This window comes from Hoplias malabaricus, chromosome Y (genome assembly GCF_029633855.1).
Source record: "Hoplias malabaricus isolate fHopMal1 chromosome Y, fHopMal1.hap1, whole genome shotgun sequence".
Taxonomy (NCBI): Eukaryota; Metazoa; Chordata; class Actinopteri; order Characiformes; family Erythrinidae; genus Hoplias; species Hoplias malabaricus.
The window spans coordinates 79,271,925-79,290,507 of NC_089820.1; the positions used below are offsets into that span (position 1 = coordinate 79,271,925).

The window sequence follows — 18,583 nt, forward strand, 5'->3', positions numbered from 1 at the left end:
GTTTGATGGCTGATAGGCTGCGATCTGCCCTTTTCCCTGAAAGTATTGTCAATGTAATCTCCCCTGTCCGCGTGTTATTGGCGGCCGATGAGAGAATCGTATTAACCTTTTACACCATCTGATAATTATTGAGGAACTGGTGTCAGATTGAGCTGGCCTTGTGCCACCGATACCTCTGCGACGTGCGTGTTCGTGTGTGCATGTGTATTTTTTCATGATTAAAATCATCTAACGTAAACCTGCCTTATCAGTTCCCATTGTTTTTGTGTAGTGACCGAATCAGCTAACAGCCTGCTGGGTCACAGGTGAATGTCAGCGGTAATACACAAGCTAGATTAACAAAGTGAGTGTGTGTGTGTGTTTTTTGAATGAACTGAATTGTTTGTGTGTGAGCCATTTTCCGACATAGATTTTTCTTCAAGTGATTTACAGTAGCGCCGGTGGCAGCGGAGAGCCATTGTAAATGCTGATCTGGCTCCAGCTAAGTGTCCTAATGAGATCAGATATATATTAATTAGCGATGCTAATTAAGATGAATTAAGTCGCTCCCTTAATGAAGTGGCTCCGCTTTAATCAATTACTGTCGGAAAAAGGCTTTTACCGAGTTGATAAACACATTAATGTATGCCATATGTCCCACAAACCTTATATCGCGTTACAGTGTGGTCAAATCCTCATGTCTTAGAAAGCTAATCGCCACTCCAGCTCGGACCCTCACTCACGGTACAGCTGCAGGCCTCTGGAGTCCGCTGTATTCCTTCTCTGTTTTGTAACACAATGCAGATAGCAGCAACTTGTTTATAGCTTGTTTAGCAAGAATTGCATTTGCATAATTAACCAAATAAACCAAATAAACTAAAGTGTTTCATCATGGGGCGGCACGGTGGAGCAGCAGGTAGTGTCGCAGTCACACAGCTCCAGGGGCTTGGAGGCTGTGGGTTCGATTCCCGGGTGACTGTCTGTGAGAAGTTGGTGTGTTCTCCCTGTGTCTGCGTGGGTTTCCTCCGGGTGACTGTCTGTGAGAAGTTGGTGTGTTCTCCCTGTGTCTGCGTGGGTTTCCTCCGGGTGACTGTCTGTGAGGAGTGTGGTGTGTTCTCCCTGTGTCTGTGTGGGTTTCCTCCGGGTGACTGTCTGTGAGAAGTGTGGTGTGTTCTCCCTGTGTCTGTGTGGGTTTCTTCCGGGTGCTCCGGTTTCCTCCCACAGTCCAAAAACACACGTTGGTAGGTGGATTGGCGACTCAAAAGTGTCCGTAGGTGTGAGTGAATGTGTGTGTGTCTGTGTTGCCCTGTGAAGGACTGGCGCCCCCTCCAGGGTGTATTCCTGCCTTGCACCCAATTATTCCAGGTAGGCTCTGGACCCACTGCGACCTTGAACTGGATAAGGGTTACAGATAATGAATGAATGAATGTTTCATCATGTATTTTGATTTTTTTTTTTTATTGAAACTAAGGCCAATTTTGGTAACAGTGCTTTGGTAACACTTCACTGTGAGTAATCATCCATAAAGCAATGGGAAGTCTTTTATGAAAATTAACATAAAATTACGGAACACTTGTAAAGGCTTATTCCAGCAAGTGTCAGTTGTAATAATGGCAGTCAGTTAAGGGAGTTTCACCACAGAAAGGTTCATCAACTCACACTTGGGATAAGCTTCTATGGATGTGTGTATGTTTAGGTCAGTTGTCACGAACGCCTTACGTAGGTGGCATCTATAGCCTTATCTTGCTCATTTCTGTCATTCATTAGTTCTCCTCTTTTATTGGCAGGCTCAGCCTTCATGATGGTGAACACATCTGGCCGTTTCGTTGGACAGAAAGGTCTGCTCCTCAGCCCGCAGCTCAAAGAAAATGACACGCACTGTGTCATCTTCCAGTATTTGGTTGGTGTCTGGAAGGGAGGGAGGCAGCCCCGGGCATCTCAACATCTACATAAAGGAGAACAACAGCCCCATGGGTCTGCCCGTGTGGAACACCTCAGGACCTGTCAGTCGGAACTGGAACCAAGTGGAGCTTGCCATTAGCACCTACTGGCCCAACTTCTACCAGGTGGGAACCAAACACCAGTGTGTATACCTGCTCTAGTGGCAGATATAAATGTGTTAACAGAAACATTCTCAGAATTATTCGTGTTTATATACCCAGTTCATTTAGTTAGATCCTTATATAACTTATTACACAATCTTTAAAGGAACACTAGGCAATATTAGGTTATTTTGCTCCAGGGGGGGAAGGGGGTGGTTTTCTACCCTCCTTCAAAAGTTACATAGTGCAGTTTCCGAGTTGCAGAGTCTGGAGTAGCAATGACAGAGGCTCTGTTCTCCCTATTACAGTGGGAGCATCGCTATGATTTTGAAGCTGTACTTGGAGGGTAAAATACTACCTAGTGTTCCTTTAAGGTTCTCATTTCAAACCTCACTTCTTAATTCCAGCTTTTTATTCAGATCCAGTTTTGTCTTCTACTTCTCTTTCCCTGTTTTCACCTGTGTTATATATATATATATATATATATATATATATATATATATATATATATATATATATATATATATATATATATATATATGCTTTATCAACTTCCCCTCTCTCTCTCTCTCTCTCTCTCTCTCGTTCTCTCACTCTCTCACTCGCTCTCTCTCGCTCTCTCACTCTCTCTCTCTCTCTCTCTCTCTCGTTCTCTCACTCTCTCACTCTCTCTCTCTCTCGCTCTCTCACTCTCTCTCTCTCTCTCTCTCTCACACTCTCTCTCTCTCTCTCTCTCTCTCACTCGCTCTCTCTCTCTCTCTCACTCGCTCTCTCACTCTCTCTCTCTCTCACACACTCTCTCTCTCTCTCTCTCTCACCCTCTATCTCACTCTCTCTCTCTCTCTCTCTCTCTCTCTCTCACTCTCTCTCTCTCACTCCCTCTCTCCGCCTGTCACCTGCCACAAAATAAAAAAAAATAATGGACCTTCCCCCTCCTGCAATATTAGAAAAATAATACATTTTCTCTGTGTCCGGTGGTTAATTTTCACGTGTGGTGGGCTACACTGGGGTCCAGAGAGAGGAGGCTGATTTCACACATGCCTGGTTATTAGGCGCGCGCTCTCCAGGGTGCATGGGGTTCCGGTGTTAATTGGCAGACCAAGACCTCCTAACCTCATAGAAGGGAAGCACTGCCTCGCCGAATTAGCCCATTAGAACCGGCATCACCAGAGCAGACAGATGGGTTCCAATGAGACATGGATAGTACACTCATAGCACATGGGCCTCATTAGTAACACAGGCTCATTCATTGATAACAGTATCTGTGATATGATTTTATTACATTATTACGCTTTGAGTAGGGCTATGACAGTATGCATATTAATATTCATTTAATTTCACTGTAGAGAAAATACACACTTCGGATGGGATACAGTTCCGATTTTTCACCGCAGTGTAACCACATGCTTCCCTTATATTCAAAGGCTGTTTGACTAACAACAAAGGAATATCGACATTGCATTTTACTGTTGTCTTGTTGCAACTTTTATGAAATTAGAATACACTTTTAGTCCCATTGTAAATCTTCCAGTGCTGGAATACATAAACCCTGCTCTAGTGCAGCGGGTTCTGCGTGAAGAGGTCTATTGTGTTAATAATTCTATATCATACCACTGTTGTGACTCCTCTTGGTGCATTGCATGTGCAGCTGATAAATTATTTAAGTGTTTCTAACGCTGTTAATACTTCATGTGAGCTTTATATATCTGCAGATGACTTCGGAAATATTAAACCGATCCTTCCTAGTCCACCAGCCGTTCAGGAAGATAAAAGGCTCAACACAAAGACTCAGTAATATGCCAGATATTATGTTTTGATTCAGTTTTGAGGTTTGATTATGTTCTGAGTTCTCACTGAGGGTGATAATATAATGCAGGTCCCTGGAGCTGAACTCTCGTGATTACCCAACTGCTCTTCATTACACACTAAACCATCAACACATATAATTTCGGAAACCCGGTAATGAGGGTGGTCTGGAGGTTAGGTACAGCTTGATCAGAATCTGGCTTAGGTCTCCCCCATCACACGTTGTTACCTGAGGGTGAAGCCATGAGAAAATGGACGCTGCTTCTTATATAACTGTAATGATCACGGTGATGTCGTGGAGAGTTCAACACGCTTGGAGGAGAGCTTCAGCTGCAGAATTCTGTTGTGTTTTGGGGTAGGGAAGGACACCGGTTGAGCTTTCTTGGACTCCTTGCTATGGAAGGATTGTCCATTTAACCAAGGGTCCAATTGTTCTGGAATATAGTTTGTGTCTCAACTGGATCCGTATCATACCTTACATTCATCATTCGCTGCCTCTCACAGACTGTTCATAACTGCTCTTCCCTGCATTTTAATAATCTTTTGAGTTTTTACATAGCTCACGTGTAAGCTGTGTACAAATGGAAATATTAATTACATTTGGGGCGGCACGGTGGTGCAGCAGGTTAGTGTCGCAGTCACACAGCTCAAGGGACCTGGAGGTTGTGGGGTTCGATTCCCGCTCCGGGTGACTGTCTGTGAGGAGTGTGGTGTGTTCTCCCTGTGTCCCTGTGGGTTTCCTCCGGGTGACTGTCTTTGAGAGTTGGTGTGTTCTCTCTGTGTCTGCGTGGGTTTCCTTCGGGTGACTGTCTGTGAGGAGTTGGTGTGTTCTCCCTTTGTCTGCGTGGGTTTCCTCCAGGTGACTGTCTGTGAGGAGTTGGTGTGTTCTCCCTGTGTCTGCGTGGGTTTCCTCTGGGTGACTGTCTGTGAGGAGTTGATGCGTTCTCCCCGTGTCCGTGTGGGTTTCCTCCGGGTGCTCCGGTTTCCTCCCACAGTCTAAAAACATTGGTACGTGGTAGGTGGATTGGCGACTCAAAAGTGTCCGAGTGTGTGAGTAAATGTGTGTGTTGCCCTGTGAAGGACTGGCGCCCCTCCAGGGTGTATTCCTGCCTTGCGCCCAATGATTCCAGGTAGGCTTGGACCCACTGCGACCCTGAACTGGATAAGGGTTACAGATAATGAATGAATGAATGAATAATTACATTTGTTCTCTGTTGAGAATGTGTTATTTTCACTTTTACAATAATAATAATAAAAACATGTAGTTAGATCAGAAGTATTGAAACCTTTGCAACGTTACTGTAGATATCTGGCATCCTACAGGTCTCACCTCATATAGTTGAATGTAATACACACTGTTCTCTTCCAGATGTTACTGGCGGATTCATATTTACCTCTCAAAGCTTCTCTAGATTTGTCTCTTTCTTGAAAGCAGGCACTGACTGAGCAGTGATCAGACAGGTTGGACAAGCTGTAAAATGTTGCTGCTGCACATTCACAGACGAGCTCTTAAAAGCCAGACTGTCCTCTCCGTGTTTTGAAAGATTTCACCCGTAAAAACGCATGTGATGATTTCTGCTTTGCGAAGGAAGACGAGAATAAAGATTTGTGTCTAATTAGCAAAGTCGAGATAATTATAGGTAGCTTTAATTGCACAGTATCCTAAGTGATTGTCAGAATGAAACCACCTGGTGCTTTGGACATTATTTTGTAATTATGGGCTTGATTTGCTGTTTTTTTCTCTCTCGAAGATACAGTCTTCCTCTGTTCTAATTAAACTGCAGTCAGGTTGCCTAGCAAAACTTTTAATTGTTTATGCCATGCATTTGCACTATCATGTCTCTATGATTTTGAAGCTTCTAAATCTGCATATTTCTCTGTATCTTTTTTACCGTTATCTATTTTTCATTATGTATTTTCATCAGCAACAACAACTGCTGGTGCACGTTAGAATCCTAACACCGTGAAACCTGATATGTTTTCATTTCTCGTATCTAGCAGAACAGCACAGGAGTGGCTTCTGTGGCGTAGCACAAGTCAAAATCTTAGACCAGTTAAAGTATACAAATGCCTCAGTGCCCTCTTTTGTCTCACTGATGCTAATTACAGCATGCATATAATATCATTAGCGATATGAGGGCCACATTTACCGCTGACTGCTGCTTGTTTTGAACAAACAAAAGATTCTGCGGGGGTGGACTGTTACACTATGTGGCTGAAGTAATGCAGAAGTGGCTGCCTCTTAATTTTCTATGAACTGTGCCATAAAGACAGCGGTGAGTGCCGACCCAAAGCTTGCCGGGTTCACTTTTTCATAAAAGGAATAAGGGATGATAATTATGGCGTTTCTGACCTCACTGATGGCGATGGCATCATGTAATGATACAGAAATAATACCCATGAAAAAGAAGAAAAGCTAAAAGGGGGGAAAAAAATTCTTTGCATGAAGTGTGTGAGAGCTGGCCAAGAAGAAACCGAGGTCAAGAATACGGTGTTTTTTCCATTCCTACTTCAATGTGATTTTTTTTTACTCTCAAGTACAAAAACTCTCAGCTTAAAGCTTAACACTTTTGTTTTTCTGACAGAGAATAAAATGAGAATTGTGGTTAAAGGAATGCACTAGAATTATTCAAACTAATGCTTATGTACTGCATCTGTAGCATTCAGTTGATTGACGAAGGACAATGTATTTATGTGTATCTCTCTACTTAAGAGGTAATATTTTTAGTAAAAAAAAGCCCTTGGGAAGTTGCGGAACAGTTAGAAAACATTGATATGAAACATTTTACAGACATTTCATGAATAATTCAGTGCAAATATGTTTGTAAATTAAGCAGTTAATCTGAAGTATTTGTTCTTTCAGAGATTCCACAGATTTTACCAAACGTGGAATTTGTAGTAGTATGTTATCAATTCCGCTAGCTTTCGGCTTTTCAGCTACAAGACATCACAACAGTGCTGCACCAGTTTCAGCCTCCGTCCACAGACATGATTAACTAGTGTAAAAGTAGACTGAAATTAACTGAAGAAATAACACCATATAAGTCCAGTATTTGCAAATTGGGCTTCTACAAAAAAAACAAAAAACCTTGGTATTCAAAACTTGCTTTGTTAGAATGGAATGTCTAGCAGTGGCGGATGCTGGTCTTTCAAGGAGAGGAAGCTCAATTTCGGCCTACATCATACAATGTGTCGGTTTATTTATATGTAAATTCTACCCTCCGTTCCTTTTCAACAAAATGATCTGTGACCCTGTCGTACCAACAAGGCGTCTTTTCCAGGGACTTGACTAGTGTCCTCTCAATGGCCAGCAGAGCTAGGCTGCTTAAACGGCCTTGGCCCATGTGAAGTGTGTCCGCCTGTGAGTGCTTTGTGACGGTGGAGGGGCTCAGCAGCACCCGCTGGACAGAAACTGCGATAGAAGTCAGGAAGAGTGATAGAAGTCAGTCTCCAAACACAAGCAGCTACAAAAAACCCACCAGAAATAGAAGCTCGATTTGTCACTAGTCGATTTTAACAAAGAAAATGCCACTAAGAGGTTTAAGAAAGTCTCCGGTTCAACTCAGAACAGAATGAAAATGTAATGCTCCCATCTTTACAGCAAAGGATCGCTGATTCGCTCATTTCACTGTCAATCAAAAAGGGATTCAGCCTCAGACAGATCAATCATCAGGCAGAAGCTGAGCGTCCGGGCCAGCCGAGGCCAGCCCACTGTCCCATAGATCCCCAGAGACGCTGAGCGTCCGATGGGCGGGACAAAGCCCAGCATTTATCCAATCTCTCGTCTCGTTTCCCTGCACTTCGCTGCTTCGCTATCGAACTCTGTGGACGCTCAGCGTCTACACTGTTTAAAGCACCGTAAAGCTGCTGGAATGATTGAGAGGAAAGCTGCGTCGTTACCAGTGATAAGAAGCTGATTCTGAACAAAAGTTGAGCGCGTTGTAGTGCATATTTATTCAATGATATGTACACACAACAGTATATATTTGATCACTTATTTTTGACATTTTAGGGGAAGCTGAGTTTCCCTTGCAGTCTTAGAGCAATCGCCTCTGGTCTGTAGTTTCTGTCATATATTCAAAAAAATAGGAAGCGTAGGCCATTTTGTCCAATAATTCTCCATGTATACTGTCACCTAGTGGCCTGGATGAATTAGTAAATCTTAACTAAACCTATTTTAAACAGTGTTTCTCCCCTTTGTGTTTTATTGTCTGTGGTAATTGATAGTATGAAACACATGCAATTAATAGACTTCAAGTTAAACATTCATTCATTCACTGACTGTAACCTCTTACCCAGTTCAGGGTCATGATGGGACAGGAGCAGGAACACACAGGGCAACACACACTCACACATTCATTCAGCCCTCAGCCCAGCCACAGGTTTGTCAGATTTGGTACATCCCCATGTCCCTCAGGGTGGGCTTATATTTAGGAAGAGGTTGGGAGGCAGACTGGTATTCTGTGGGATGCTGTGGTTGATGATATGAGGAATGGCTTGGCTGCTCTGTGGGGAACACCACACCCAGAGAGGGAGGCAAGCCAGGCATTCCTTCCCCCCCCCAACTGTGTCTCTCCTGCCCCATCCCAGAACTTCCTTTACATAACTCCGCACACAAGTCCACAGATGTCACTTATTGTTAGGTTGTTATTATTATATAAGAAACAATTATAGATGATGAAGGTTTAGATCAGTAGACTGATGTAGATGATGTAGGTGATTGTTTAACCGTTGCAAAAACACCATAAAATTGTTTAAAAACAACATAAAAACAAGGTCCCAGGCCATTTGTTTCAAAATGCACAGCTAATATATGACTGAATTATAATATAGTCTTAACAAAATTACAGTATCTACTCTAGAGTTCCAAGGGTTGGATTATATGTTACACGTGATGGTAGTTTGCCCCGTAAATGCACCCTTGAAGCCAAATTAAGGAATATTACAGTGTCGGGACACATTTAAAAATAGCGTGTCTCCAAACATGCACAAGTGTTACAGCACATGGATTCTATAAGTGCAGCTGTGCTTTATTTTAACCAAAGCACTGTATTAGTCTCGTTTCTGCTGATCAAGCAGGAATGCGGAATATGTCTTTAAACAAGTGTGTCCCGGTCAGTGGGGCATAGATCTCGTGTTATAGGATTAGTCTCTGGAGACACCAATCCAATCCCTCACACAATGAACCTGAGTTCAAAGAGACCTCATCCACTTAAATAAGGTTCTACTGTCTGTATCCAGACATTTGTAGATGCCCCGTGCAGTATTCATTTGTAACGTTAGTGGATGTAGCTTCTTTAGGCTGCAGAGTTTTAACCATGACATAAAATGAAGGACTCCGGAGCAGCTGCACATGAACCTGAAGTCATCATACACATCAGGTAGAGGTTATAAAGTCCCTCAGCCTCATCAGAAGTGTAAATAGAGTTCTCGCATCAAAGATAAGACAAACGCTTAAATGCAGAAGACATCCTGGGTGATGCTCCGGTTTCCTCCCACAGTCCAAAAACACACATTGCAGGTGGATTGGTGACTCCAAAGTGTCCGTAGGTGTGAGTGTGTGAGTGAATGTGTGTGTGTCTGTGTTGCCCTGTGAAGGACTGGCGTCCCCTCCAGGGTGTATTCCCGCCTTGCGCCCGATGATTCCAGGTAGGCTCTGGACCCCCCGCGACCCTAAATTGGATAAGCGGTTACAGATAATGGATGGATGGATCCTGGGTGAAGAACTTTAGGCCATACAGCCCATCAAGTCTGGCACCGCTGCAGAATGAAATCCATATACCCCAGGCTCATTTTCTGTCTCGTGGACTTAAGCAGCTGTTAGCTTTGACCTGTAAGAACTGAGTCCACCTGCTGCTCTTGTTACTTTCTAGTACATTCTTCTAGAATGTTTACAACTGCAGTCCGAGCACTAATCAAACCAACAACCAGTGTGTGTATGAGCGTCTGTTTGGCATGTTAAGAATCATTAATTGTAATAAGATGGCGCTAGGGAGAGGAAGGCTAATAACCAGACACTCCTGAAATGGAATATTTAGTACATGGAAAGGTATCACATGCTCAAAACTTCCTGTCACATGATCACGTCACTACAACATGAAAAACATTCTGAAAAACGTCATCATTTACTATTCAGTTTGGATCAGATTTCCATGGGGACATGGTGTTGTGCAGTTATTAATGTAGTGATAATGTGATATTTGTCCCGTCAGTAGTAATTACACTGAAGTAGGTCAGGTAATTTTATCGCAGGACATGTATGCTACTAATGTTCAATTTGCAAAGCATAGGATATATTTGTATGAATTACAGAGATGGGAGTGGCTACTCGACTTACACATTCCCGTCACGCCAAAATAAGTTTAATATGCAACAGCTTCAGCTGCTCACGAGGGCCATAAGTCGAAAACGTAATTTAAATTAGTTGTAGTTTTGCTCGCTCTAACCATCTGTCTAGCAGTTTTAAGTGAATACATTGAGATTGACTTAAGAATTTACATCTTCTGCATAAACCACTTTGTCAATATGGCTCTGTTAGTATAACGTTAGCATGTTTTACAGTGCATTTTATAACAGACACCTTATAAATCTTTCTTAACACTGGAGTGTGCAGTAGATAAATATTGCTTTGCAGGTTCCGATGGAAATAAAATGACAGAGAAGAACGGTAACGCCTCCCCGTGTAAAATACTAACTTTGATTAGTATTTAGAGTTGTTACATTGGTCAATCACACCTTGAATAATTTGAAATGCTTGGTTTTCAGTTGCTGCTGAAGATATAATCATGGAATAAACACTTAGTATAAACCACAGCTGTTGCTTCCAAATGATATAAAAATTCAATGAAAACAGAGGGTCATTTCAATGCTGACAGTATATTTTCAGAGATTTAAATTTAAATTAGTGTTAATCAGTGGGGGAATAACTGCGACTATGCGACATTGCCACTGTCTTGTGTGGTTCCCCCAGGGACCCTCGCTTCACTGGGCATGTGTGACATTTTGAAGGTGTGTACATTTATCACCATAGTTATGGGCTTTCTTTTCTCTCTGCAGATCGTCTTTGAAGTGGTGACCTCAGGCCAGCGTGGTTTGCTGGCCATCAAAGATGTCGTCGTCCAGGGCCATCAGTGCAGTAAGGCCGAATGTCTTGTCGTAAAAACACACACTCACGCCCACACTCATTACGCTCCTACCTGTCCTTTTAGTGACATCCTGAAAAATATCACTGCTGTCTATCTTTCTTTAGACCCGCACAGACAGCACAGAAAGGCCTTGTCCACTGTGTTATAAAACAGCCTCCACAATGTTCTGTCTCTAGAGGCTCGTTGTGTTTATGAGTAAGAAGATAAGCAACATAAAGCTTGTGTCAGACCCGGCATTAGGCACTTCGATAAGGAATGGAAGGAGAGTGGTAACCTGCATATCCAGACAGAAGCAGTAAAAGCTTCCAACAGACATGACTGCAGCACTGATGTCCCAGTCCTGTCTGAAAGATCAGTATCAGAAGTGATGAAGGTATAGTAATATGTAACAAAAGCCTGGTCTTGAACTGAAATTGAAATGTCATTGATGAATCACCACTGACATCCCTTTTTAGCACTGACTTATGTCACGTTACGATTTACAGCGTATCTGAAACTGGAATGGTGTCCTATCTTAAATGTACTTGACGAGATTATGCACTGTGCAAAAGTCAGAGACCGCTGATTTTATTTGCAAGAGGTAAAAAACTGAATTAAATGTAATATCAGCACATGTATAAAGATAACACATCTTCTGTGGGGTGAAAGGGGGATAACATACAGATGGGCTACAGTCTAAAACTAAAATATGAACTAGTCCTTCACTCCCACAGGTATTATTTGGGTGGTGGGTCATTCTCAGGACCGCAGTAACATATTTTCACTGGTACAAGTGGATACGTGGATCAGACACAGCAGTGCAGCTTTGAGTATTTATAGGCCTCAATGTCACTACTGCACCAACTAAAATAATTCACTAAACAGCTTCCTGTGGGGAAGCTAATGTTGGATTATAGGATGACCAACACAAACTGTGCAGCAACGGACAAGCTACTGCCAATGACTTTATGTCTAAAAAGTGGCCCAACAACGTAGGTGTCTAATCCAGTGAGCTGATCTGATCCACTTGTATTAGCTCACCACACTAACACACCACCAACACATCAAAGTCACCACCCAAGTAAAACAATGTGCTAAAGTATGCAGAGCAACAATATACAGTTACAGTTTGTAACTGTAGAACTACAAAGTGCTCCTGAAGGGAAAGTGGAAAAAAATGGACAGTGATTGTAGAAGCTTGGAGGTCATATTAATGTTATGATTGATAGTGTATATGTGAATAACCACAAAAAAACAGGAAAGGAAAAGAGTTACAGCTGTCACAGAAGTAAGGGTAGACCCACTAAATGTACATTTTAAAAATCAAATAATCGAAATTACATATGACAGTCAAGCCTTCTTTGTAATTTTCTGCTGACACTCAGAACGAAATAATACAAATAGATACACAGAGATTTAGACAGCCTTAGGTTGGAACTGGTACGCCTGTATGTCGGTCAATAATTCAATAGCAGTTTATATCGCAATACACTGATGTTCAAGTTATTTAAAAAATATTATTTAAAATTTAATATAGACAAAGCCAAGAGGTTATTGTTTGTTGGTGATGTCATGTTACTTTCCGTCTTCTGAGGTTTTTCTGTGGCTTTTTTATTGTTCATATCGATAACAGAAATATATTGTATCGACCGAAATTAAGAAATATATCGTGATATAAATTTTGGCCAGTATCGTCAATGTCACGCCCCTGTTCTCTTGTCTGTTTTCCCACATGGCTCTGTTTGTTATTGTTCGTGTCTCCACCCTTGTCCTCGTCAGTGTCGTTTCTAATCCGTCCCCCTCGTTATCTGTTCCAGGTGTCCGTTGTCTGTGTTATGTATTTAAGTCCTCATGTGTCACTTCCTCTTGTCGGTAATTCGTTTTCCAGTTGTCATTTCCTATGTCATGTTACCAAGTCTGTCTGTCTCCGCTGTTTCTCCGTCATTGTTTCCCACGTCGCCGTTTCGTTTCCAAGTCTAGTCTGTCTCTGCTGTTCCTCGTGTTGTTTCCTCTGTCGTTGATTCGTTTCTCAGTCATCGTGTTTCCTTTCTGTCGAAGTCTATCTGTTTTGTATGGTTCTGTTTTGTTTGGTTCTGTTTTGTTTAAATAAAGTTCGCTGTGTTTTTAGCGAGTGCGTCCGCTTCCGTCAGTCCGCCTCCGTGATCCTGACAGTCCAGCTCTATCTGTATCCTGCCCTACTAAATTCTCAGTATTAATTTAACTAGTCGGTTTAAAGGAACACTTGGTAGTATTTTTACATTAAAATTACAGCTTCAAAATCATTGTGATGCTTCTCTGACCTGTAATTGGGAGAACAGAGCCTCGGTCGTTGCTACCCTGAGCTCAGCACTGCAGGAACTGCACTATATAACTTTTGGAGGAGGGTAGGTGAAAATTCATCCTCGCATGCTGGAGCTGCTGCATTGTTCCTGTTGTTTCTGACTGGAGATTTAACACAAAGAACTGAAGGAAATGAGAGAAAGCAGGGAAAATGGAGTGAGTGGAGAAATAGTTCTGTTTTTGGATGAAGCGAAGGCTTGATAAAAACACAGAGCCATCTTTCGGCAAAAAGAGATGAAATTCAAACACTGAAAAACAATTTGTGCGTTCGACTCTCACGGAAAGCCCCTCTTAAAGCTCTTTATGTAGTGATTGTGTACAGTGAGCTTTCAATGGCATTACCAGGCTGTGCTAAGAGTCTCCTAAACACTTTCACTGCTTTTTCCACGTTTACAGAGCAATATTGAGGTGTTTCTGTCTTATTTTACATTGGATTGGATTGATCCCCCGAATCCCAGCCTAGATTAAGTGGTTATTGTTTACTGTTGTGAGGAGGTGTGGGAAATGCAGATTATAGTCGCATATAAACTCCTAATACCGGATTAATCTAGAAATATCTGAGAGAAATCCACTCAACCTTGTTTTGGAGAGAGAGAGAGAGTACCTGTACGTTGTGTATAAATTGTTGTGCGAAATCCGAGAGCCTCGCAATGTGACACTGACATCATCAACACAAATCTGTCATAGAGCCGTCACAGTAAGACAGGGTAATGACTTTACCATTCCAGGCTCCGAACGATGATTTCTGAACGTTAAATTGAGTGATAGGATGTGTCTTTATTTTTTTATGGCAACAAAAAAGTCACATTCATTTCCTATTCATGAAAGCAGATGGCATGGCTCCCTTCACTCCAAGGTGTCATTAACTCCACAGGAGGCCCACCTATCATTAAAGGAAAAGGGGGAGAAAAAAAAAAGAAAAGGTACTTTACCAGCAAAAGAAATAGGTTCAGCCAAAGCATCATCCAGGAGAACGGCCGGTCAAAGTAATAAAAGTGCTGCTGTTTGAAACAGAAAAACTTAACTGATGAAATATTGAGTAGAAGGAAGAGGAGCTAAGAGGGAGCGATTAAATTAGCAGCGCAGCTGTGTTTTCGGAGGACGCTTCGCTTATCGATTCAAGGTCGCCGTGGCCTGATTTCCACAAGAGGAGCGTAATCAAACATTATACCTCATAACTTGATTTACATGCAATCTCAGTCCAGAGACGTTTCTTGTTATAAATGCTTATTGACCCAGATTTGCGTGGGCTTTGTTGTTGAGGCAGAGAGACTAATTAAAGTTACCACAGGCCGCGATCGCAGCACAGATCCATGGAGTTAAGGTTAGAGATTTACCGAGCATTATTACTGTGTTATTAATAGCACAGATTAAAATGCCTTTCTAAGCAAACCTTTACCTTAAGAAGTTATTAAACAGAGATTTTCTATGTGAATTCTCATATAATAAAAAAACTGTTTTGAATGCGCTGAGATAGAGGTTATGAACTCATTGAAGAGCCCCTCAAATGTGTCTCTGAGCTTCACACGTCCGATGAAAACAAATGAGCCGGATGGCAGCTTTCATTTTCACTTGCCCTTCAAACACCTTGGTCATAGCTGCTGTGTTGATATGGCCTCGCTGATATTCTTCAGACTCCATCAGTATACACAGAACAGCATTAATAGGCCATACACACGCTTTACATCTCTAGAATTCATATCTGTATGTGCTTGTATAGCATCCTGTTCTAAAACCATGGGGATTAGTATTCGTTTTAATGCCTCCACTTACAGCTAGAGTCTGAAACATGTTTGTTGACACTCACTTCCATGTGCGGCAATGGGACTTGAAGAGACTGGAATGAATATTAAGAATGTTGTGGTGTATGGAAGTGTGTTGTTGACTGTGTGAGCTGTTAATGTGTTGAGTTAACTATGTTTGTCTTGTGTGTGGTTTCACAGTGACAACGCCCCACTTCCTCCACATTAAAGGAGTAGAGGTGAATGCAGGACAGACAGCTACCTTCCACTGCACTGTGAATGGAGAATGGAGAGACAACTTTCACCTCTGGCTACAGGTCTCTCTCTCTCTCACACAAAGAAACATACACACACACACACACACACACGCACACACCCTTACTGTCCATCCATCCATTATCTGTAACCGCTTATCCAATTTAGGGTCGCGGGGGGTCCAGAGCCTACCTGGAATCATCGGGCGCAAGGCGGGAATACACCCTGGAGGGGGCACCAGTCCTCCACAGGGCAACACACACATTCACACATATGGACCATTTTGAGTCGCCAATCCACCTACCAGCGTGAGTTTTTGGAGCGTGGGAGGAAACCAGAGCACCCGGAGGAAACCCACGCAGACACAGGGAGAACACACCACACTCCTAACAGACAGTCACCCGGAGGAAACCCAAGTAAACGTGGGGAGAACACACCACACTCCTCACAGAAAGTCACCCGGAGGAAACCCACACAGACACAGGGAGAACACACCACACTCCTCACAGACAGTCACCCGGAGGAAACCCACGCAGACACAGGGAGAACACACCAACTCCTCACAGACAGTCACCCGGAGGAAACCCAAGTAAACGTGGGGAGAACACACCACACTCCTCACAGACAGTCACCCGGAGAAAACCCACGCAGACACAGGGAGAACACACCACACTCCTCACACACAGTCACCCGGAGGAAACCCAAGTAAACGTGGGAAGAACACACCACACTCCTCACAGACAGTCACCCGGAGGAAACCCACGCAGACACAGGGAGAACACACCACACTCCTCACAGACAGTCACCCGGAGGAAACCCACGCAGACACAGGGAGAACACACCACACTCCTCACACACAGTCACCCGGAGGAAACCCAAGTAAACGTGGGGAGAACACACCACACTCCTCACAGACAGTCACCCGGAGAAAACCCACGCAGACACAGGGAGAACACACCACACTCCTCACACACAGTCACCCGGAGGAAACCCAAGTAAACGTGGGAAGAACACACCACACTCCTCACAGACAGTCACCCGGAGGAAACCCACGCAGACACAGGGAGAACACACCACACTCCTCACAGACAGTCACCCGGAGGAAACCCACGCAGACACAGGGAGAACACACCACACTCCTCACACACAGTCACCCGGAGGAAACCCAAGTAAACGTGGGAAGAACACACCACACTCCTCACAGACAGTCACCCGGAGGAAACCCACGCAGACACAGGGAGAACACACCAACTCCTCACAGACAGTCACCCGGAGGAAACCCAAGTAAACGTGGGGAGAACACACCACACTCCTCACAGACAGTCACCCGGAGAAAACCCACGCAGACACAGGGAGAACACACCACACTCCTCACACACAGTCACCCGGAGGAAACCCAAGTAAACGTGGGAAGAACACACCACACTCCTCACAGACAGTCACCCGGAGGAAACCCACGCAGACACAGGGAGAACACACCACACTCCTCACAGACAGTCACCCGGAGGAAACCCACGCAGACACAGGGAGAACACACCACACTCCTCACACACAGTCACCCGGAGGAAACCCAAGTAAACGTGGGAAGAACACACCACACTCCTCACAGACAGTCACCCGGAGGAAACCCACGCAGACACAGGGAGAACACACCAACTCCTCACAGACAGTCACCCGGAGGAAACCCAAGTAAACGTGGGGAGAACACACCACACTCCTCACAGACAGTCACCCGGAGAAAACCCACGCAGACACAGGGAGAACACACCACACTCCTCACACACAGTCACCCGGAGGAAACCCAAGTAAACGTGGGAAGAACACACCACACTCCTCACAGACAGTCACCCGGAGGAAACCCACGCAGACACAGGGAGAACACACCACACTCCTCACAGACAGTCACCCGGAGGAAACCCACGCAGACACAGGGAGAACACACCACACTCCTCACACACAGTCACCCGGAGGAAACCCAAGTAAACGTGGGGAGAACACACCACACTCCTCACAGACAGTCACCCGGAGAAAACCCACGCAGACACAGGGAGAACACACCACACTCCTCACACACAGTCACCCGGAGGAAACCCAAGTAAACGTGGGAAGAACACACCACACTCCTCACAGACAGTCACCCGGAGGAAACCCACGCAGACACAGGGAGAACACACCACACTCCTCACAGACAGTCACCCGGAGGAAACCCACGCAGACACAGGGAGAACACACCACACTCCTCACACACAGTCACCCGGAGGAAACCCAAGTAAACGTGGGGAGAACACACCACACTCCTCACAGACAGTCACCTGGAGAAAACCCACGCAGACACAGGAAGAACACACCACACTCCTCACAGACAGTCACCCGGAGGAAACCCACGCAGACACAGGGAGAACACACCACACTCCTCACAGACATTCACCCAGAGGAAACCCACAAAGATACAGGGAGAACACACCACACTCCTCACAGACATTCACCTGGAGGAAACCCACACAGACACAGGGAGAACACACCACACTCCTCACAGACATTCACCCAGAGGAAACCCACAAAGATACAGGGAGAACACACCACACTCCTCACAGACAGTCACCCGGAGGAAACCCACAAAGATACAGGGAGAACACACCACACTCCTCACAGACAGTCACCCGGAGTAGGAATCAAACCCACAACCGTTTTTATTTAAAATTATTATATCCCAGATTTTCTAAAGGTAAAGTGACTACCGCTGTATATTTACTAGGCCCTTATCCTTGTGCAGGAGCTAATTAATCACCAGATCACACAGCATGTTTTTACAAAACAGGTTTTATTCTTTAGTCCTGTATTTCTCCTGCTTTCAGGAGCCATCTGGGTTTACCTCTTCACAGAAGGTTTGTGAGCGAAGTGTTACTTCTTCTTCCTCTCAGATCACATTCTGTTAATGTCTTCGGACTCTGTCACAATAACTGCATTGTGTTAAACTTTAAGCTGAGTTAAGTCACATCCAGACGTGTTTTATTTATCACACATAGTCAACCTGCATCACACAGAAGCTCTCCGTGCTCTCCTCCAAAGGAAAAGTATAGCCTCATGTTACCTCTTTCAGTCTCGTTTTCTTTGCTCATGTTGAGAGAAAGCAGCCGAGCAGCACGGAGGCACTGGCACAGAGCTCCAGGGTCCTGGGGTTGTTGGTTCTGTGAGGAGTTTAGTGTGTTCTCCCCTTGTCTGTATAGGTTTCCTCTCACTGTCCCAAAACGTCCGTAGTTCAAAAGTGGCCTTAAGTGTGAGTGAGTAAGTGGAT

At 44.1% G+C, this 18,583-nt stretch overlaps 1 pseudogene; it reads left to right on the forward strand.

Moving 5' to 3' along the window:
- Positions 1-18,583, forward strand: part of LOC136679682 (receptor-type tyrosine-protein phosphatase mu-like) — a 252,906-nt pseudogene that overhangs the window by 94,193 nt on the left and 140,130 nt on the right.